The sequence below is a fragment of the Rutidosis leptorrhynchoides genome, chromosome 1 (genome assembly GCF_046630445.1).
Source record: "Rutidosis leptorrhynchoides isolate AG116_Rl617_1_P2 chromosome 1, CSIRO_AGI_Rlap_v1, whole genome shotgun sequence".
NCBI classification, from domain to species: domain Eukaryota; kingdom Viridiplantae; phylum Streptophyta; class Magnoliopsida; order Asterales; family Asteraceae; genus Rutidosis; species Rutidosis leptorrhynchoides.
This window is the reverse complement of record NC_092333.1, coordinates 494,712,434-494,735,899: the sequence shown is the minus strand read 5'-3', so window position 1 is coordinate 494,735,899 and position 23,466 is coordinate 494,712,434. Positions and strand designations below refer to the sequence as shown.

The following is a 23,466-nucleotide window of genomic DNA, read 5'->3' as shown; positions in this document are numbered from 1 at the left end:
TACATACACATAAGTGATTATTGACATCTTAACATAAAACACGCAAGTTCACTAATCCATACTTGATCTTACAAATGACCAAATCAAACAAAACTTAGAATGAAAATAAAGATCATTTAAATTTACACGATCAAAGGTACGGTCGATCGTATAAGGGACCGTAGAAGTCCAGACTGAATCTGCAACGCAGTTTTGTGAAAACAAGTTGCACGGTCGTCACCACGGTCAACCGCAGTGCGACCACAGAATTCACTGTCACCATTTTTGACCAAATCTAGTTTGATCACTTCCCGACATCTATAATTCATGTAACCTTTCTCAACATGCTTAGAATAGATGCCTTCTCCATACTCAATTGAGTTTTGGTCATAAAAACGCTAATATTGGTTATTCACGCTTAATTACACCTTAATGACAATTTAACCATGATTAAGCATTACACTTAAGTGTTAATTAATAACTTGTGATCTTAAAACTTGTCTAGACATTCTTAGGAAGTTCACCAAGTTCCAACACACATAAGCTAATGTCACTAGAATACTAATTACAATTAAAGATTACTTAGGAAGAACAACATGTTAAAGTGTAACTAGTAAAGACTTGTAATTCTAAAGTACACTTAGATACATTTAGGATGATCACCAAGTCCCAACTAGAGATTGCTCTTCCCTTGTACATGTGTTGGACATTAATTTGTGCTTACACATTAATCATGCAATGTGTTATATTGTAAGTAAGCTTGCTAAAGCTTGAACCATATTGTTGTGCAAATATCTATATTAGAATAACTATCTCTTGCTATATGTGAGTTTTACTTGCTACTTGCTAATATGTTTGATACTCATTAATTTATCAACTTGTTAACATGCTCTTAAAACTTGCTATGTGTAATTAGTTAGAATACTAAGTTTCAAATAACTAGTTTACTTCAATGAATTAAGTGTAAAATGGTTCACAAGCAATAATGGTCAATAATTTATTTGGTCTTGTCTAAGTAACACATTATGTAACATGTCCAAGTACAATTTAACATTTATGTCTTTACACACTTAATGTTTAACTTAGAAAGACATCTTTCAATTGATCTTTATTTAATCTTGAAATGAATATGATTTGTGATTAATTGAAACTAGGAAGTTAATGACATGTTGACTAGTCTTTAGGATTGAACTAAATGCATTAATGAGCCTAACTAAGTCTTGACCAAACTGAGATTACCCCAAATGACAATCAAGACACTCCTCCAAGAATGTTTGTTTTACCACATTTGGAGTGTCATGCCATTTTCACACAATAAGACCAAATCTCACACACTTAATGCATGTTACTTGTATAGGATATTGGGTTTATTTTGCAGGTGCTAAATGGAGTAAAGATTTCAAAATATGGTGTTCAAATCTGAGTCAAACGGCTATACAACGGATACATTTTTTGGACTGAGGCACGCACGGTCGAACCACTATCGACTGTGACAGTGACCGTGTGACAACGGCTAGTTTTTGAATTCCACTATAAATAGCAAGCATTGGAGGCATTTGAAGCTGACCCTCTTACATATTTCAAGGACATATTTCCAGATATTACAAAGGCTTTAATTACTACTCAAATGTGATCAAGCAAGAGAAGATTCTACGATCTTATAGATATAGAATTTGGTTGTTGTAAACTTACTAATCAAAATTGTTTATCTTGTAAGTTTACTTATTTTGATGTATGTCCTAGAATTGTCTTAGGATCATCATCACTAATTGAATGAGTCTTGTAACTTCAATTAGTAGAAGCATAGGCTAGCTTAGTGATCTACTTCCTTAAAGGAACTTAGGAAGTTGATTAATCTTATTTGGAGATTAATACTCGTCCAAGTTGAAGACAAGTTGAGCTAGGTTGGAATTAGTCTTTCAAAGGGTTAGAAATAGTAGGTTTGTTGTCTACCAAAGAAGTTGAAGACTTGTAAATCGGATCTCCACTGGGTTTGGAGAAAAATGCTTAGTGAAGCAAGAAATCCCGATTAGTATAATCGGGGAGTGGATTAAGGTGGATTAGTTAACATCCACCCGAACCACTATAAATCCTTGTGTCTATGTTATTTACATTACTTTACTTATCATTTTGAACATAAACACTACACACATCAAGTTTGAGTTGAATTGGTTGATTATGGTTAATCAAGTTTAGTAATAAATTGAAAAAGTTTTAAAAATGCATTAACTATTCACACCCTCTCTAGTTACTTACATAGTGTATTTGGACTATAATCACTAGTTATTTATGATTTGTGATAGTCTTGACCAAGTGTGGGTGTTAGTAGTGCAAATGGGTCACATTTGCACTATGAGTCACATTTTCACTATGGGTCACATTTGTACTATGGGTCATAATTGCACTAGGGTTTATGAGTTGGTGAGTAGTCTAACTTGTTTATGTGTTAATTGCATGACTAATGTAATAGGTACATTACATTGAAGCTTGTGGGATTTTGGTTTTGGCTTACACCAAAGTGACAAGGTGAGTGAAAAAATTATGTGTATTTAAATAGTTTCTTTGCTTGTGTGGGGTGAAAACGGTGTGAGTTAAAGTCAAGGCGTATGACACCACATCGGGTTTGCGGTGTGAAGCGTGGATATAAAGTTGAGGCTTATGACGCCACATTTTGCAAGACTGGTGGTTTTAAGTCGAGGTGTACGACACCACCTAGGGGATAGTGATACAAGGTGTATGTATACTAGAGGTCATTGTGAGTACCGTTTCCTCGTTTGTGTTATGGTGTAAATCCAGTGTAGATAGCACCATAGCATGTGTATGGTCGACCGTGGTTGCATGATTGTTATATTAGCATATTATATTGGAATTATATGCTTTTAATGATGCTAACTTATTGTGGTTTGAGGATATTTATTTATGCATTGTGATTGCACGGTTATTGATATGTCAAAAGTGTGTGCAATAATGCGTACCTTTTTAACCTACTTTTAAATTTATAATGTCTTAATTTATGATTTACTTTTAACACCCTAACGAACAACAAAACCCGATCAGATGTAGTTTAGTATTAGGAAAGTTAAGTTCGTCCCAAGAGAATAAGTGGATTTAAGAATATAAGTTTGATTCTAAGAGTTGGGTTGCTTTTAAATCACGATAAAAGAACAAATAAATTGTAAATAAAATAAAGAGATAATCAATAATAAAGAAAACACGTGCTTGAATCTTTCGCACTTTGTTCACAATTGCCTTTTTGAATTAAGATCAAACTCAGATTGATGGCTGACCTAAGAATATCTACTTCAAAATTAATTGATCAGGTTAATCCTAAAATAGATGGCTAGATTCCTTGCTTGCATTATGACCTGATAATAGATTTACTGTGATTAACCAAACTCTAATTATAGTTACTAGCTATAATCCTCACAACTAAATTAATACAATTATGTTTAAGTTTATCAAGTTTCAAACTTAGTGATGTTCTAGTTAAAACTTAATAGTATTTAATTAAGGTAATCCAAATTGATCTAACGGTGGTAATTTAATCAGACATAAGACATAATAGGAAATCCAGAGATTCTGTCAGATTTTAGTTTCTGTAGTTAAAAGATAAAGCCGGCGACTTTGGGTCAATGAAGCCGGTTGCTTCATTGACTGTTGTTAAATAATCCCGCCCGAGTACTTTTTAATTGGTCTGAGTATAAATTATACTCGATTCATAATGTTACCAAATAAATTCGGTGGCATCGTTCTATGAAGCTGGCGGCTTCATAGTCCGAATCTGGTTTTCTGTTTATTTTCATATAATTCGAAAGATTGGCAATTGATCACAAAGTGTTACATGATTCAAGCATATGTAAGGTTATTAGCCCATAACTAAAGTAAAAACAAATAAAATACAAGATTTAAGATAAAAGATCATACCGACATAAAGAAGATTGAAAAGCAAACTCTAAATGAATAAACTTGAATATTGAAATAAATGAAAAGCCTAACTAATTCGTGTTTCAACTCTGAATACAGTACGTTCTGGTATATAAAACTCTGACCCAAAGGCCTCTATTTATAGATTTCAAAACCGTCATACCAAGCCGGCGGCTTCAGGGTGAAGCCGGCGGCTTCCCTTAGGCGGTGAATTCTTCTCCAAGTAAAACTTGATCCGTAAGTATAAAACATGCAACCGTCAAACTTAAGCAGGTGGCTTTGGAAGCATGCCGGTGGCTTCAGTGATTCGGAAAATCTTTCTGATTTGGTTTCCATATTTACTTGAACTTAATCAGCAAGTCGAGAAACCGTGTCCATTAGGACGGCGGCTTCAGTATGAAGCCGGTGGCTTTACTTCACTTTTTCTTTGGCTCCAAGCTTAGCACATTTTACGATCAAATCTGGAACATTCTAGATATCGTTGAGGAAGCCGGCTGCTTTATTTCCCACAGGCCGGCTGCTTCATCTCATATTTTTCATTTTTTACTGTTTTTGTTCCTGTTTTGCACATAACTTAAACAAAATATTAGAAATACCTATTTTCCCTTTTTACCCATTTTAGAGTGTTTTAACGTTAAAATGACTTTAAAATATCGAGATAACTCCTCAAAATGTTATTAAAAGGCTGTATAATTTAGGAGTTATCAAATACCACACACTTGATCTTTTACTTGTCCTCGAGTAAATTTATCATATTATTTCAAATGGGAATGAATAATTTGAAACAATTTAAATGGGTATAGAAATTGGAACAAAATGCAAAGTCAAACAAATGTCTAATTATAAGTTAGCTTTTTATTATTTGGAACTAGTCTGAACTAGACCAAGGATTACAAGTAGTCATAATGTTTATTAAGTCATGTTTATACAATTTGGTCATCATTGGACTCTTTTGTTTTCTAACTAGAAACTTTTAAAATGTGTGGTTCTCATAGGAACTCTTTTCTCCCGCTTTTGTCACTCTTATTGGCCTTCATTGGGCTCTTTTGCTCTTCATTTCTTTTGCTTTCATGCTTAGCATTAGCTTTACATTTGGCAATTTTTCTAAGTTGGCCCTCATTGGGACTCTTTTGCTGCCTCAGTGGTCCATGCTTATTATTCCATATGGTAGTGGCTATAAGTTTGCAATCGTTTCACAATTTTTGGCTTTTACATCCTATCTTAAACAAGTAATCCGATCTCGAGATTGAGAGTAGTTCTATTATTACTTTTAAGATTAAGTTAGTAAAAAGATATAAGTTTGACTAAGAATTTATATTGACCAAAAGTTTTAAATTTGTACCCAATTTTCAATTATTTTAACTCAATCATTTAGTCATCTCCCACCCCACACTTAGAAAGTTGCAATGTCCTCATTGCATGAAATAAATAAAACGAAAATAACTGTAAGTGAGAAAAAGTAATTCTCCCCTTTTTCGAGCTTTAAACGTAGACAAGAAGCATCCTTATTTACTTCTATACCTGTTCGTCCTTCAATCACCAACGCATACATATACATGATAATAAACCAAGTAAACATATATAGATAATAATCATAAAAGGTTCCCATGCATACGATAATTAAAGATAATTAGAGTTATTACAGACCAAAGTATGAATCATCCGAATAATAAAAAGTGTTTGAAATATAACATAACCCATAAAATCATCAAAAGGGGTCTCAACATCCCCTAATCCTCATCATCCCCTAATCCTCATCATCCACATCAATGTCAGCAGGTGGCTGGAGCTAGGCTAGGGCATAGGTACGATCATAGCATGCTGGCGGATAGGCAACATCTGGAGCATAATATGGTGGCGGCTCGTAGTAGGTGGGCTCAAAAGGATCGGGACTGGGGTAATGACTGTAGAACCTCTCATTATTATTGTAACATCTCGCCTTTTTCGGTTTACTTTCCGTTTAACTATTTTAAAGTCCGTTATATGTTTATAACATCTTTCGTTAATACGCGTTTTAAATTATCTCGTTTAGGTAATTCACGCACCCGAATGAAACTAGAGGGACTAAACTTGCCAAGAGGCCAAAAATTTGACTAGGTCAACTAGTCAAACCTTCAACCTCCTCCTCTCACTTCATCATCTCCATCTTTACTACTTCCTTCTTTTTCTCTCAACACCCCAAACAAAGAATCACCATCTATTTCAAATCGAGCAAGCAACAATCCAAACAAATTACATATTCAGAATCCTTGCAACTTTCTCTTCGATTCCATACCAATTTCATTACATTTGGGTAACTTTATAAAATCACTAGATTGTGTGTTCTTGATGTTTTTAACTTATAAAGTTGTTAATTAGTGTCTATGGCTCAAGTCTAACATGAATATATGATTTATATTCTTGATCTCGTTGTTTTAGTGTAACTAGCATGAACATGAAAAGTGTGTGTTTGATTTTGAGTTTTGGATGATTTAATGTTGTTGTTATGATAAAGTACAAGTATTAAATGTGTTCCTAGTATCACTAGCTTCAATTTGATGTGTAGGTTGCTTTAGAAAACTCCATAAACTTAATTATTGATTTTGGTGGATTTGGGTTAGGGTTTGATGAACTTGAAATGAACCTTTGATGCTTTGAATGACATGAGATGTTATTAGTAAGTGTTTAGTTGTATCGTATGTTTAATTATCTTCGAAACGGCATGTCTTTCGTGTAAATTGGTTGCCCGAATCATTGAATTGCATTTATGAACTTGAATGCATTAAATGATGAGCATTGAATGTGATTTGGGTTGTTGCAGGTATTGAATTGTTGGTTGAAATGTGTTTAGTTGTTTTCCTTGTCAAAATACCTTCCCGATGGTATAAGATACATGTTTTGGTTGTTTGCGGGTCATAAATTGGGAATGTTTGAAGTTTGGTTCGTGCATTTGTTTGTTGCAGCAGAAACAGGGTCTGTATACCAATCTGGACGCAGTCCAGATTATTGGACGCCGTCCAGGCCTTCAATGCTGGACGCCGTCCAGCAAATCTGGACGTCGTCCAGTTACACTGCCAGTTTCTATTTTGTTTTACCATTTTACGAAAAATGGTTGCCATGCTATGGACCTCCGATTCACATATTAACTTGTTCTAACATGCTCATATATGATTAAAAACCTCAGAAAAATAGTTCGAGACCCGACCCGAACGTGTTGACTTTTTTGTTGACTTTGACCCGACCAAAGTTGACTTTTAATCAAACTTAACCAAATGTTTGTGCAATCGTTCTAACATGCTTTTATACTTGTACCTTGCATGAAACATGACAATTTGATTCACATGCTATTATAATCGAGTCTTAACGAGCCATAAGACTAATTGAACGCTTTGACCGACCGTGTTTACCGATATTGATACAAACCAATTTGTTTAGGTCAAGACTAGCATTCATTCTTGCACACGTTTACTTGTTGAAGTACTTTTACATACGTGCACTCAAGGTGAGATCATAGTCACACTTTTACTCTTTTGAACTTACAATTGGGATGAGAAAACATAAACATTACTTTTTACTAAGTGAACACAAGTACAGGAAAACAAACATTCTACATACGAGTTTAGAACAAAATCCTCAATTCGATTATCATTAGTTACACTTGCCGGGTGTAAGCGAGAACTTATGTTGTATGGATCTATATGGGTTTGACAAACCCTCATTCAAACGGTTCGCTACCGTTTACGAATGGAATATATTTTCGAGAAACAGTGTATGTTATAACACTATTGTGATGGGGTTCTATGGAAGGAATGTTAAGCATTGATAATTGGGTGCTCGTGAAACAGATTTTGGAATGGTTTACTATTATATCAATGTTGCAAATCTTGTGGTTCACTTGTACTTACTTACTTAAACCTATGATTTCACCAACGTTTTTCGTTGACAGATTTCTATGTTTTTCTCAGGTCCTTGAACGTTTTGTGATACATGCTTCCGCTCATTACTTTTGATACTTGCTTGGATGTCGAGTATACATGCATACGTGGAGCGTCTTTTGGATACTTTCAAATTGTGTCGCATATGTTTCAATTGTACTTTAAACTTTGTTATGTAACTAGTTGTCGAACTACTTTGTAAACCTTGAAACATCTTTACTTTTGAAATGAATGCGACATACTTTGGGTCAAACGTTGTTTTAAAGACTTATGACCACGTAACGGGACCTAAGTAGATGGCGCCATCAATGACGATTTTGTCAGGCCGCTACAGATGGTATCAGAGCGTTGGTTGTAGGGATTTAGAGTTCATTGGTGTCAACCCCGAGTCATAGGGTACATTAGTGAGTCTAGACTACAACCGGCATATAGACTTGAAGTAGGAATTACTTGACTACTTGTGCATTTATACTCGAACGTTTCTACTCATATCTACTCTAATTTCATCTTAATCTCACGTTGTTTAATTTGATTGACACGCCACCTTGACTTAGTGAAATAGTGTCGAATACACATGTGAATTAGGGTAATATAATTTCCGGGATTATGTTACGGTGACTCATATGAACGTTCCGACATTATGGCATAAAGAATTTAAGGCGAGTCAAGGAAAATTTTTCTCTATCCTTATTCCATATCATGATTAGTATTATTGAAAATACTAATCAACGGTATTCTTGTGTTTTGAAGGAACAACGCCTCCTCGTCGTGTGCCACGCAATGAGACTCCCGAACAAGCCCTTCAACGGATGATAGTGTGACAACCCGTCCTTATCCACCTGGACGAAGTCATCAACATTTGGTCCCATTGCGATGATCGACTCCAAGTAATGTCCTTAAATTGAGCAAATGCACAGCGGAAGACTTAATTCGTACCTGAGAATAAACATGCTTAAAAGTGTCAACCAAAAGGTTGGTGAGTTCATTAGTTTATCATAATCAATTATTTCCGTAATAGTAATAGACCACAAGATTTCATATACATAAACGTTTTAATAAAAATATTCTAAGTTGTTGAGCACTTGATAACCATACTTAACATTTAATCAACGTCGCATATTCCCTTTATTATGAAATCTTACTACACCGTACCAAGTGTAGTCACCGAAACGAAGTACTGTGCAACCGTTGAATACTGGTCGTCCAGTCCGGTTGGGGTTGTCAGGCCCGATAGATCTATCAACAGGATTCGCGTTTACAATACCGCTGTAAATAATAGTTACCAAGCTACAGGGAAGTATGCCAGTGGTACAACTCAACGTAGAATATATTTTTAGTACTTGTGTCTATTTCGAAAAACATTTAAAAACATTGCATGTATTCTCAGCCCAAAAATATATATAAAAAGGGAGTAATGAAACTCACCTAATGTATTTTGTAGTAAAAATACATATGACGTCATTTAACAAGTGTAGGTTTGACCTCGGATTCACGAACCTATATCAATTATATATATTAACACATTGTAATCGAACAAATTTATATTATTAGTGATATATAAGTTATTGTTATATATTTTAAATTTAGTGTTATGTACTAATTGTTATTAATACTCGTAAATAAAAAAAATTGTAATCTCTTTATAATGTTAATAATAATGATATCACTAATGTCAATTCCAAAATAATAAATAAAAATGATAGTTTTATTAATAATGTTATATTTTTTTTTTAATAAAAATATAGTTTTTGTAAAAATGATAATTTTAACAATAATGATATTAAAATAAAAAGTTGTATCGTGTTTATAATAAAAATTATAGTTTTGATAATAACTCTTAATTTTAATAATGCTTAATAATAATACTTGATAATAATTAATGTTAATAACAAAAATAATATTAATGGTAATGATAGTTATAATAATAATAATAATAATGATAATAATAATAATAATAATAATAATAATAATAATAATAATAATAATAATAATAATAATAAAAATAATAATAATAATAATAATAATAATGAAAATAATGAAAATGAGAATACAAGTGTGTATACCCTTTTAAAAAAAATTGTGCACGACGGGATTCGAACCCGTGACCTCCCGTTCATCAACAACACCCTTAACCATCCGGCCGTGTGTTACATTTCCTAGTTTAATTACCCCTAAAATTCTTTTAACCTTTCTCCTTCTACTCTTCTTCTTAAACTAATGTTCGGTATTTCATCATCATCTATATTACGTCTAACCATCATCATCATCTTCTAACTCGCTCATCGTCATCATATATTTTATTATTTCATATGTCGTTTTTCATTAATCATGTATCATCCTTATTATGATTATCATCTTATAACCTGGTCACCATCATACTACATCCTCATCATAATCGTCATTAAGTTCATCTCATCTATCTAACATCACCATCATTTACTTAAACAGTGTGTATGTTTATGTTGTGGTCGAACAATATCACAGAGAACATGTTGGGTTTGCTCGTGGTAACCCAATTCACGGCCTAAAGAAGAAATAAAGAATGGCAGTCCATCAAAGGACTAGGATTCGGCCCATGTACAAAGAATAGGCCCAACGACTTTGTGTCCCAGTTGGGGAATAATTCAGTCGACAACTAAAGATGGTGGGGTTTTCTGAAATCATCAGAATGGGACTTATAACTGCAACACTTTGTTCTTTAATCATCATCAATTATTTTCACTGTAACATCATCATTTGCTTTGTCAGTTAAATAAAAATAATCGGTGCAGCAACAGTAGCGTAAATATATATAACGAGTTGTTAATGGTTGTTAATTATCGAGTGAAAACAGCAAACGGTTGCAGCAGTAGCTTTGATTGTTTATAGGAGGTAAAGGTGGTGTTTATGCGGTGAAGTGAGTAGCGAGTTTATAGCAAAAAAAAATAAATAATGAGAAGTGTAACAGAAGCAGACACATGAGTTTTGTGGTGTCTTGATGGGTGATCTAATATGGTTAAGCATCAAGACATAATTGAGTAGCAATTGCAACAGTAGCGTAGCATCATTTGGTGTATATAACGGGTTGACTCACATGTTGATCACCAAAACAGAAAGTTTCGTGAAGTAATGATCCACAATGATTTTTGGGTTCTAAAACAGAAGGTAGAAACTATAGATATAGGTGATGGTTCTTGATGGTGACCGTGGTGCCATGGTGGCGGTTTATAGTGGTGATGTGGTTGCTATTATGTCGATAGAAAATATAGAAGGAAGAAGAAAGAGTGTTAGTGTGCCATTCATTCATGGATATGTATATTATATAGAATTAGATAATAGGTAGTGAAGAAAAGAAACACTGATTTTAATAATTCTTTGACTTTAATAATTCCTTCATACTGCACTAGTTGATAATTATATAAAGGTTAAAGTATTTTATGACAACTAGATCGAATCAATTGAGTTTGTTTTGTAGCTTAATGGTGGTCGACACTTTGTACCAAATGAAACAGGGATGAAGAAAATATGAAACATATATAATTCTTTAATCGAATTTAGTACAATCCAATGAGTCTGTATTATTATTACTTTACATTTTTTTATTTTTTTATTTTTAAATGATTAACTTATATTTTGTTATTTTTAATTATCATTCTCACTTTCCTTTATATATAAATTTATATTAATTACATATTTAGTTACAAACAATTTGTTCGTGAATCGTCAGAAATGGTCAAAGGTTTAATCGTATCCATGTAAACAATTCAAAGATTAAATGTATGTATTAACATATTTCCAAGATTTTAAGACTTAACAATACAGTCTTTGCTTATCATGTCGGAATCATATAAAGATAAAGTCTAAATTTGATCGGAAATTTCCAGGTCGTCACAGTACCTACCCGTTAAAGAAATTTCGTCCCGAAATTTGAGTGTGGTCATCATGGTTATCAATAGAAATGTTTTCATGATGAATATGAACTGATAAATAGAGTTTTATCATTATTAATAAATATAGATAAAACGATTCGATTATGTGGAGCGTTCGAGTGAAGTTGTCACAAAAATTTGAGATAAAAATTTAACTTTGGATGTAGTCATGTTTGAATTCCGGAATTTAAGGAATTTTAAAAAAAAGAACTTGAAAATCTATAAGATCTGATTCTTTGAGATTTATGGAAAATTAGGATCCTCTTTAATTTAATGCGATTATCTGTCTCGATTGCGTTGTCTGGTATCTTCTCTATAAATGAACTTCTTCCATTCCATTATTTTCACTAATCCAACTCTTTCTTTCTCGATCCATACTTTTAAACGATTGTGAAAATGCTTAATCCAGTTCTGATCCTTGTCCTTATCCTTATTATCGCAACGTTCATTCTCATTTTTCAACTTCCACCAGAGGAATCTGCTTTCTTCTACTTCGCCCTTGGGGTTATAGTGTTTTTAATTCTTCCATGTCTTTATGTTGCGATAAACATTGACATACACGGTTAGTAATTTATGTGTTGTTATCGGGCTTTATATTCTTCCTTATATTTTGAAGCTCTACGCTTTTGTTTTCTCTTCCCGACTTCAAGTCAAACGAATAATGGTCCAGAATTCGTAGATATAGAATTTCGAATGATTATAATGTTCTAAGCAGGAAGGAACATGATAGCACGATTTGATTTTCAAATTTATCAAAATTATTGAAGGTAGAACTGTCAAGAGTATATTCTTCTTGATATGTTCGGAGGTTATGTAGAATGAAAGAGTTAGGTAACATGACACATGATGATGGTATAATCTACTGTGAACCATCATCACATTTCATTAGAAACTCAGCATGACTTACTGTAATATAATCACGTTGGCCAAGCGCATTATATTATACTAACTCATACTCCAGTTCCCAACACTTCTCCAGAATTCATTCCTAATTTATACTTAAGTTTTACAGAAGTTTCCAATATAATGGAATGCAGAAAACACGAAGAGATAGATAATTTCGGACAAGAATATTTATGAAAATATCCTCAGAAATATCGAAAATATTTATGATGATATTTTTGGAATTTCTAAGTTCGAAAGTTGATAAGGAAAAATTTTCCGCAAGATTTTAATATAACTTTGGAGCAAGATATTCTCTAAATATTTCATCGGATCCAGATTTATCTGGGTTCTATGAATTTAGGGTATGTTACTTGTATTTCTCCTTGGTTTCCTTTATGGTTAGCTCAATCTTTTTTTTTTTTTTTTTTTTTTTTAGTACCAAATTTTTCTTATCGAGCGTTCCTAACATTCCATACTTCATCATCAAGCTCTTGGCCGTTCAGACCATCTACGATTTTTCTATTTACTCTGCATTTAATGCTACGATATCTGAATCATCGGTTATCAATTCGAGGTAATTTCAGGAGAATTGTGTTTTTAGATGATTAAACGCTGATGGTAATATGATGGAATATGAAAGGTTCCACGGTAACAATAAAATAGCACGCATATATATCAAAGTTATAATATGATTATTTCGAACGAAAAGTCGAAGTTGTCTTGTTGGAGCTGTGACAAAATTTGGCTAATTTGGAAAGGAATTGCATAGTTATTTTGGGTAATAATAACGCCAAAGGAATTAACACAGCTATGTGTTAAACGTTTACTCAGGTTTCGAGAGTTTTTCAGATGCATAACTATATGCATAAATCTTTTCTTCCGTAGATGAAGTGCGGATGGTCCATCCTTTCGATCGAGGTGTTTTCAAGAATTATGAAATGTTTAAACGCAGATTGGAATCGTCAAGATACAAATGAGGTTTAAGATGAAATCAAGTGGCAAACTTGAAGAATTGTTTAGTTTCATATGTTATAATTAATATTTTAATTCATTTTTTTAATTGTCCAATGTTGATAGTCCCAATCGATAGTCCACAGTTAACAGTACAATAATTCATATATAATTTAATTTATAATATTCGAATTAATTAATACGTATCGTGACCCGTGTACATGTCTCAGACTCGATCACAACTCAAAGTATATATATTATTTGAGAATCAACCTCAACCCTGTATAGCTAACTCCCGCATTACTGCATATAGAGTGTCTATGGTTATTCCAAATAATATATATAGATGCGTCGATATGATATGTCAAAACCTTGTATACGTGTCCCGATATTTAAAGTGCGTAAAATATATAACAGAAATTAAATGACGATAAATTAAATGCGTAAAGTAAATAACAGAAATTAAATGACGATAAATAAAATTGCGATAATTAAATTGCGATAAATAAAATGTAATCAGTTAGCTAGGAACAATTAGCTGGAACAGTTAGCGTGGATTCTTAACAAAATTTCAATTAGTTAATTCGTTTGTTTCTAACAAATTTTATTTTGTCCAATGTTTTCTTCATTATGCCACTTGTTGGATTCTGATAGGTAAAAATCCAAATATGAAATTTAAATGGAAATGGTTATTCTGTGGTGAACGGATACGTATATCGGTGGTTGTACATAGGATAGTAAATGACAATTGAATCAGATTCGATGAATGTACAGTGCAACTTATTAATGTGAAATCTAAATATTCCTCGGGTATTACCTACCCGTTAAAATATATTTACCATTAACAGTTTGAACGAAAGAATTTTTAATTACAATCTTTATGAAAATATACATACATATATATATTTTCTTCATATGTAATCATGGATTTTATGAGTTAATAAGATATTAAACTCATTTGATTTATCGTTGGAACTAGATTACATAATCTCTAAAACTTTAGAAATTACATAATCGCCATGTCGAGCGAAGATAATCGATGTAGAACGATATGTAGAACGAAGATAAAGTAGATAGAACGATACGTAGAATGATGATTATGCTCAAGGTATAGAATGAGATGTTGAGGCATGTGATATTGAAAATTGAGTTGTTGGTGGTACTGTTGGTGCTGGTGATGTTACTGGTGTTGGTGATACTGCTGGTGCTTGCAAATTGTGTATCGTGCTCTCTAAAGTTAATACTCGAGCTCGGAGTTCTCTAACTTCTTCTACTAACCCTGGTTGGTTATCAGTGTGAGGTAAAGGTCGGATATCTTCACTAGTTCCGTTAATGGTAGTCTCAAGACGAAAAATTCTTGCAAAAAGGGTATAAACGGTGTTGCGAACAGGTTCGCCGGTGAGCGGGTCGAGCACTCCGACGTTAGGTGGTAAGTTCGGCTCGTGATATGGAGTACCTTCTTCATTTCTCCATAGGGTAAGTATTTCGCGAACCCATCCCCACTTTCTAAAGAAATCACGGTAGTTGATCGGTTGGTGCGCTCCCGTCACGCTATCTTCGGAGTCAGAAGAACTTGGTCGATTCGTAGAAGCCATCGTACGCGATCACAGAAAAAGATTTTTGGTATGAAAAGCTTAGTGACAGCAAATGATAGTTAGATGGTATTCTCAATGCATAATATGCCTAGATATATATAGTACCAGGATCCCTTAAATTACGGAGAAATTTACGGAAGATATCAGGCAAAGTTTACCGTAATAGATACGCTAAGATATAAATTTGTCTATACACTATCTATGCAATAAAGGCAGTAAGGCATGTCTAGACTAGGAATGATAAGCAAATGATTCCATAAGAATGATAAGCAGGTAATTTTTGACACGATATGATAAGCAAAACTTTTGACATGCAGACATGGTCGAAGTCCAGACTCTCTAATGCATCTAAACAACTATCAGTTAGACACTCTAATGAAAGACCTGGTTCACTAGGACCAACGCTCTGATACCACCTGTGACAACCCGTCCTTATCCACCTGGACGAAGTCATCAACATTTGGTCCCATTGCGATGATCGACTCCAAGTAATGTCCTTAAATTGAGCAAATGCACAGCGGAAGACTTAATTCGTACCTGAGAATAAACATGCTTAAAAGTGTCAACCAAAAGGTTGGTGAGTTCATTAGTTTATCATAATCAATTATTTCCGTAATAGTAATAGACCACAAGATTTCATATACATAAACGTTTTAATAAAAATATTCTAAGTTGTTGAGCACTTGATAACCATACTTAACATTTAATCAACGTCGCATATTCCCTTTATTATGAAATCTTACTACACCGTACCAAGTGTAGTCACCGAAACGAAGTACTGTGCAACCGTTGAATACTGGTCGTCCAGTCCGGTTGGGGTTGTCAGGCCCGATAGATCTATCAACAGGATTCGCGTTTACAATACCGCTGTAAATAATAGTTACCAAGCTACAGGGAAGTATGCCAGTGGTACAACTCAACGTAGAATATATTTTTAGTACTTGTGTCTATTTCGAAAAACATTTAAAAACATTGCATGTATTCTCAGCCCAAAAATATATATAAAAAGGGAGTAATGAAACTCACCTAATGTATTTTGTAGTAAAAATACATATGACGTCATTTAACAAGTGTAGGTTTGACCTCGGATTCACGAACCTATATCAATTATATATATTAACACATTGTAATCGAACAAATTTATATTATTAGTGATATATAAGTTATTGTTATATATTTTAAATTTAGTGTTATGTACTAATTGTTATTAATACTCGTAAATAAAAAAAATTGTAATCTCTTTATAATGTTAATAATAATGATATCACTAATGTCAATTCCAAAATAATAAATAAAAATGATAGTTTTATTAATAATGTTATATTTTTTTAATAAAAATATAGTTTTTGTAAAAATGATAATTTTAACAATAATGATATTAAAATAAAAAGTTGTATCGTGTTTATAATAAAAATTATAGTTTTGATAATAACTCTTAATTTTAATAATGCTTAATAATAATACTTGATAATAATTAATGTTAATAACAAAAATAATATTAATGGTAATGATAGTTATAATAATAATAATAATAATGATAATAATAATAATAATAATAATAATAATAATAATAATAATAATAATAAAAATAATAATAATAATAATAATAATAATAATGAAAATAATGAAAATGAGAATACAAGTGTGTATACCCTTTTAAAAAAAATTGTGCACGACGGGATTCGAACCCGTGACCTCCCGTTCATCAACAACACCCTTAACCATCCGGCCGTGTGTTACATTTCCTAGTTTAATTACCCCTAAAATTCTTTTAACCTTTCTCCTTCTACTCTTCTTCTTAAACTAATGTTCGGTATTTCATCATCATCTATATTACGTCTAACCATCATCATCATCTTCTAACTCGCTCATCGTCATCATATATTTTATTATTTCATATGTCATTTTTCATTAATCATGTATCATCCTTATTATGATTATCATCTTATAACCTGGTCACCATCATACTACATCCTCATCATAATCGTCATTAAGTTCATCTCATCTATCTAACATCACCATCATTTACTTAAACAGTGTGTATGTTTATGTTGTGGTCGAACAATATCACAGAGAACATGTTGGGTTTGCTCGTGGTAACCCAATTCACGGCCTAAAGAAGAAATAAAGAATGGCAGTCCATCAAAGGACTAGGATTCGGCCCATGTACAAAGAATAGGCCCAACGACTTTGTGTCCCAGTTGGGGAATAATTCAGTCGACAACTAAAGATGGTGGGGTTTTCTGAAATCATCAGAATGGGACTTATAACTGCAACACTTTGTTCTTTAATCATCATCAATTATTTTCACTGTAACATCATCATTTGCTTTGTCAGTTAAATAAAAATAATCGGTGCAGCAACAGTAGCGTAAATATATATAACGAGTTGTTAATGGTTGTTAATTATCGAGTGAAAACAGCAAACGGTTGCAGCAGTAGCTTTGATTGTTTATAGGAGGTAAAGGTGGTGTTTATGCGGTGAAGTGAGTAGCGAGTTTATAGCAAAAAAAAATAAATAATGAGAAGTGTAACAGAAGCAGACACATGAGTTTTGTGGTGTCTTGATGGGTGATCTAATATGGTTAAGCATCAAGACATAATTGAGTAGCAATTGCAACAGTAGCGTAGCATCATTTGGTGTATATAACGGGTTGACTCACATGTTGATCACCAAAACAGAAAGTTTCGTGAAGTAATGATCCACAATGATTTTTGGGTTCTAAAACAGAAGGTAGAAACTATAGATATAGGTGATGGTTCTTGATGGTGACCGTGGTGCCATGGTGGCGGTTTATAGTGGTGATGTGGTTGCTATTATGTCGATAGAAAATATAGAAGGAAGAAGAAAGAGTGTTAGTGTGCCATTCATTCATGGATATGTATATTATATAGAATTAGATAATAGGTAGTGAAGAAAAGAAACACTGATTTTAATAATTCTTTGACTTTAATAATTCCTTCATACTGCACTAGTTGATAATTATATAAAGGTTAAAGTATTTTATGACAACTAGATCGAATCAATTGAGTTTGTTTTGTAGCTTAATGGTGGTCGACACTTTGTACCAAATGAAACAGGGATGAAGAAAATATGAAACATATATAATTCTTTAATCGAATTTAGTACAATCCAATGAGTCTGTATTATTATTACTTTACATTTTTTTATTTTTTTATTTTTAAATGATTAACTTATATTTTGTTATTTTTAATTATCATTCTCACTTTCCTTTATATATAAATTTATATTAATTACATATTTAGTTACAAACAATTTGTTCGTGAATCGTCAGAAATGGTCAAAGGTTTAATCGTATCCATGTAAACAATTCAAAGATTAAATGTATGTATTAACATATTTCCAAGATTTTAAGACTTAACAATACAGTCTTTGCTTATCATGTCGGAATCATATAAAGATAAAGTCTAAATTTGATCGGAAATTTCCAGGTCGTCACAGATAGCCACCGCCGTGGATGCGGCCATAGCCGGTTACTCCTCCAACAACAACAATAACAACAACCACAACAACAACAATCAAGGAGCCGGTAACTCAAGCGATAGATGCTCCTATAAAGCCTTCATGGGGTGCAAACCTCATACTTTTAATGGGACCGGGGGACCGGTTACTCTCACTCGATGGTTCGAACAAACGGAGGCCGTCTTTAGCATAAGCGGTTGTCGGGACCAAGATAAAGTCAAATACTCCACTCACACTTTCGCCAGTGTCGCCCTCACATGGTGGAACACCTATGTACAATCGGTGGGTACCGATGAAGATCACGCCCTCTCTTGGGCCGACTTAAGGGAAAAGATGATCGTCGAATATTTCCCTTGTGAAGAAACCCGAAGGCTCGAACAAGAGTTAAGAACTTTGAAAGCGGTCAGAAACGATCTTAAGGCTTATAATCAACGATTTTTCAAACTAGCCTTGATGTGCCCAAACCTTGTGAACCCCGAAGCTTTAAGGGTTGAACTTTACATAGATGGTCTTCCAAAGAGCATCAAACACGGCGTAATGTCATCCAAACCCACTAATCATCAAGAAGCTTTGAACATGTCCCGCAAGTTGATAGAAACGGTGGACGAATCGTAGTGCCGGCACCTAAAGCCGAGGATAAGTCGGGTAACAACAAAAGAAAATGGGAATCCCCTCAACCAAGTAACAACAACTTTGCCAAGAAGCCTTTCACCTCCGATGGCAAGAAGGGTTATGCCAGAAACCTACCTCTTTACAACAAATGCAACAAGCATCACTTTGGTGAATGTAGCAAGCTAATTTGCCATCGGTGCCAAGGAGTTGGTCATAAGGCCAATGAGTGTAAAAGTGTCACTCCTGTCGCTCGAAAGGGGCCCAATGCACCAAAGATGGGCACTTGTTACAAATGTGGCCAAACGGTCCATTATAGAAATGCATGCCCGAAGAAGAAAGATAACCCCAATACGCGCGGCCGTGCTTTCAACCTCAACACCGAGGAAGCCTGAGATGACAATGAATTAGTCACGGGTACGTTTCTTCTCAACAACACTTATGTTACTTGTTTATTCGATTCGGGTGCCGATAAGAGTTTTGTATCCAAGACTTTGACTCATTCTTTTAGCACTCCACCACTTTCATTAGATACCACTTATACCATTGAAGTGGCCAACGGGAAACTATTCAGTGCTGACACATATTACTGGGGGTGCACATTAAACATTTTGGGTAATGAGTTTGAAATTGACTTGATACCCATGAAACTAGGGAGCTTCGATGTGATAATCGGTATAAATTGGTTAGCCAAAATGAAATCTCACATCCTTTGTGATCTTAACGCAATCCGAATTCCTATCGAGAATGGTGAACCTTTGATTGTTTATGGCGATAAGAGTTGCACCGGACTCAACCTCGTTTCGTGCCTTAAAGTTAGAAAACTACTCCGTAAGGGTTATTTTGCGATCCTTGCCCACGTTAAGAAAGTCGAGTCCGATGAGAAGCATATCGATGATGTGCCCATTGTTAGTGACTTTTCTGATGTATTTCCCGACGAATTGCCGGGTCTTCCACCTCATCGACCGGTAGAATTCCAAATCGATCTTATTCTGGGAGCCGCACCCGTAGCACGTGCACCATATAGACTTGTGTAACATCCGTGTTACATCCGTCCCACATCAGTTGGAGAGGCGAACGAAGCATGCCTTATAAGGGTGTGGAGACCTTTCCTAGCATGACGCGTTTTGGGACCACAAGCGCAGCAGATCCCATGAGAACTCTGCAGTTAAGTGTGCTCAGGCGAGAGCACTACTAGGATGGGTGACCTCCTGGGAAAGTGTTCGTCGTGTGTGGTCGCCAAGAAAAATCCGTGAGCAACCTACGGGGGAGATATGTAACATCCCGCGTTTTTCCGTTAAATTTAATTTTAACACCGTCTTTTTTTTTAAAACATAATCTTTCGTATTTAAATTAATAGTTTCCGTGAGTAACGTTCATTATATTCCCGCTATTTAATTTTGACATCACCCGTTACTCGAGCGTTTTAAAATATTCGTTTGGTTAATTACCGCACCCGCTTTGAAACTTGAGGGACCAATCTCGTCACTTGGCCAAATTGGGGCAACTAGCCACCACCTCCCCACCTTCCTCACCATTCAATCACCTCCATCTCTCTCTCTTTCTCTCTAGCAAGAACACACACACAAACACCCAATTCAAACATTCATCATCTAAATTCGGATCGGGAAGCAAACTTCAAAACAAATTACATATTCGTGATCCTCTCTTCATCCTCTACATTTTGATACCAATTTCATCAAGTTTGGGTAACTTTCTAAAAACTCTAGATTTCTATAAATTCGTGTTTTTGACTTGAAATTGTGTTGGTTAGTGTCTATGGCTCGTGTATAACATGAATATATGATTTGTATTCTCGATCTTGATGTTTTGGTGTAACTAGCTTGAAAATGAAAAGTGTATGCTTAATCCTTGATTTTGGATGATCAAATGTTGTTAGATTGTTAAAGTGCATGTTTTAAAAGTGTTACTAGTATCATTAGCTTCGTTTTGATGTATAGGTTGATTAAGGAAACTCCAAAAACATGATTATTGATTTTGAGATGTTTGACTAGGGTTTGATAGTTCTTGACATGAATTTTTGGATGCTTGAATGCCATGAAATGTTAATTGTTAGTGTTTAGTAGTAATGTATGCTTCATTACCTTCAAAACGGCATATTATATGTGTGAATTGGTTTCCCGAAACTCAAATTGCATTTGAAGAACTTGAAACCTTAAAAATGAACGTTTAATGATCACTTGATGAGTTTTCGGCTATTATAAATGATGTTTTTGTTTGGTGAAACATGTTTAGTTGTGTTCCTTGTCAAAAGAGCTTTCCAACGGTATAAGATACGTCTTCTAGTTGTTTACGGTTTGAGTTTTGCGTTTGTTTGAAAATTGACCAAGTCTTGAACAAGTGAAACAGGCCTGGGACCAGGCCACGGCCATTGTCGCGGCGCGACAGGCCTGGCCGCGGCGCGGCATAAGCCGTGCCCAGCTTCTGTCTCCAATGTCCGTTTCACGTGAAATGTTTGCCATGTTTTAGACTTCCAATTCGCATGCAACTTGTTCTAACATGCTTATATATGAATAACTAGCATAGAAAATTTGTCCGAGACCCGACCCGAACATGTTGACTTTTTCGTTGACTTTGACCAAGTTTGACTTTTTGTCAAACTTAACCAATTAATTATGCAATCTTTCTAACATGATTCTATACTTGTATCTTGCATGAAACTTGACAATTTGACTCACATGCTTCATAATCGAGTCGTAACGAGCCATAGGACTAATTGAACATCTTTGACCGTTTGTGTTTACCGTTATTGATATAACCTATATGTTTAGGTCAAGACTAGCCTTGTCCTTGCACACGGTTACTTGTTGAAGTACTTTATTAACTCTTGTACTCAAGGTGAGATCATAGTCCCACTTTTTAATCACTTTTATTCTTTACATCGTGGGCTGAGAAACACATACATTTTCCTACTTATTTACTTTTCATGCTTTTACATTGTGAACAAATACGAATACAAAGATGCATACGAGTTTGAACAAAAGTCCTCAATCCAATTATCATTAGTTCCACTTGCAGGGTGTAAGTGTAAGCGTGTAATTATTTTGTGTGGCCATACGGGTTTAACAAACCCTCATTCAGACGGTTCGCTACCGTTAGTGAATGAAATATAATTTCAACAATGTATAGTGTAAGTTCTAACACTAAATTCAAAATTCAGAGGGAAGATTCGGTTAAGCCTTGATAATTGGGTGCTCGTGATACAAATACTATTTTGGAATGTGAATGATTCTGGTTGAGCAATTCTTAAAGAACCTTGTGGTTCAATACAATTTACTTACTAAACCTATGATTTCACCAACGTTTTCGTTGACAGATTTCTATGTTTTTCTCAGGTCTTGCACGATATGTGATACATGCTTCCGCTCATTAATTGATACTTGCATTGGATGTCGAGTATACATGCATACATGGAGCGTCTTTTGGATACTTTTAAATTGTGTCGCATAAGTTTCATTTGTACTTAAAACTTTGTATCGTAACTTGTGGTGGAACTATTCTTGTAAAACTTGAACAACCTTTACATTTGAAATGAATGCGACATATCTTTTGGTCAAACGTTGTTTTAAAGACTTATGACCACGTAACGGGACCTAAGTAGACGGCGCCGTCAATGACGATTTGGTCGGGTCGCTACAAGATAAGGGTACGTCCATATCTCTGCAAAACGGACAATATCATGCTACGGGGAACGTTTTACCTGGGATGTTACAGATGGTATCAGAGCTGGTTTAATGCCGTTTATTAGCGGGTTAATCGTAGAGGGGGTTCTCACAGTGTTACCTGTGACGAAGCATTGGCTCTTACTCCTCGCGGTCCCTATTAGGGTTGGCTGTACTGCCGAGAGGCGGGCTGTAAAATCAGTGTCTGAGGTACGCTCAGTGGTCACAGGCGGTTAGCTGAGAAGGCACTGAGTGGGATGCATCCCCAACTTTCAGATGGTATCAGAGCCAGGCCCCGGACCAAATGTGCACAGCGAGGACGCTGTGTCCCATTAGGGGGGAGGATTGTAACATCCGTGTTACATCCGTCCCACATCGGTTGGAGAGGCGAACGAAGCATGCCTTATAAGGGTGTGGAGACCTTTCCTAGCATGACGCGTTTTGGGACCACAAGCGCAGCAGATCCCATGAGAACTCTGCAGTTAAGTGTGCTCAGGCGAGAGCACTACTAGGATGGGTGACCTCCTGGGAAAGT

The 23,466-nt window shown here is 34.7% G+C and overlaps 1 pseudogene; it reads right to left on the bottom strand.

The window, feature by feature from the left end:
* LOC139840845 (uncharacterized) overlaps positions 1–23,466 on the bottom strand; it is a 168,809-nt pseudogene that overhangs the window by 136,922 nt on the left and 8,421 nt on the right.